The sequence below is a fragment of the Polypterus senegalus genome, chromosome 5 (assembly GCF_016835505.1).
Source record: "Polypterus senegalus isolate Bchr_013 chromosome 5, ASM1683550v1, whole genome shotgun sequence".
In the NCBI taxonomy this organism is placed as follows: domain Eukaryota; kingdom Metazoa; phylum Chordata; class Cladistia; order Polypteriformes; family Polypteridae; genus Polypterus; species Polypterus senegalus.
The window spans coordinates 130,671,077-130,672,315 of record NC_053158.1 but is presented as its reverse complement, the minus strand read 5'-3'; positions in this window follow the sequence as shown (position 1 = coordinate 130,672,315).

Sequence of the window (1,239 nt, the reverse complement as noted above, 5' to 3'; positions counted from 1 at the left end):
ACAGTATAATGTTGGTGGATGCATCATACCCCTTGATACTCAGTGACAATATTCATATCTGCTATTAATAATGTGTTTTCTGAGCAATTCCTGTGAAACACAGTGTGCCACTGAACAAAACAAAAAACTACATTGCTATCTACCCATCATTTGTCAGCTTCACTGCAAAGTATACAATGTTCTACCTCTCTCCTTCTCTGGGAATCGCCACCTTATTTTGGTGGAGAGTTATGTGTGTCCGTGAGCCTGGGAGCTATGTTGTCCGAAACAGAAGCTCCTGGTAGGGCCTCCTAAGGAAAATTAGTCCCAAGGGGTCTGGCAAACAGCGATTCAAACCCACAATGAAGCAATGTCACAAATTTAAAAAGAGTATCCCAGTATGGGGTCACCAGGGGTTCGCCCATCACCTGCAGGAGGAATAGGTGCTGGGTGCAATGTGACCTGGGCAGTGGTCAAAGGCAGAGGCCTTGGCGGACTGGAACCCAGACGCACAAACTGACTTTTAAGGAAACTGAATGTTGCCTGTCTTGGTGGGAAGGATCAGGAGTTGCTGGGTGAGGTGGAGTATAACAAATTAAATATAACTGGACTCGTGTCCATCCACTTTCTTGGTTATGGAACCAAACCCCTCGAAAGAAGCTGGACTCTCCTTTACTCTGGAGTTGTCCTAGGAGAAAGGTGTCGGGTGGGAGTTAGGGTCTTATTGAGCTCCTGCCTAGAGGGGTGTCATGTTTGAGTTTGCTCCAGAGAACGAGAGGTCTGACTTTATGTGGCTGAAATTCCCAGATAGGAGTATCAGGCCTTCTTGGAGTGCCTGAAGGGGATCCTGGAAAGTGTCCTTGCTGGGGATTCCACAGATCTACTGGGTGACTTCAATGCCCATGTGGGTAGTGATGGGGACACCTGGAGAGGCAGGATTGGGAAAAACTGCCTCCCTGATCTACACCAGACTTGTGTTTTGTTATTAGATTTTTGCGCTAGGAATGGTTTGTCCATAACAACCACCAGGTTTGAACATAAGGTGGCTCATACGTGTGTGTATTTGGTACAGAGCACCTTAGGCCAAAGATCTGTGATTGATTTCTTAATTGTACAGGTGCATCTCAATATATTAGAATATCATCAAAAAGTTATCCGCTATCAAATCATCCTGGGCTTCCATAACACCTCAGCAGTGCCACAGGCTGATCGCCTCCATGCCATGCCACGCCACGCCACATTGATGCAGTAATTCATGCA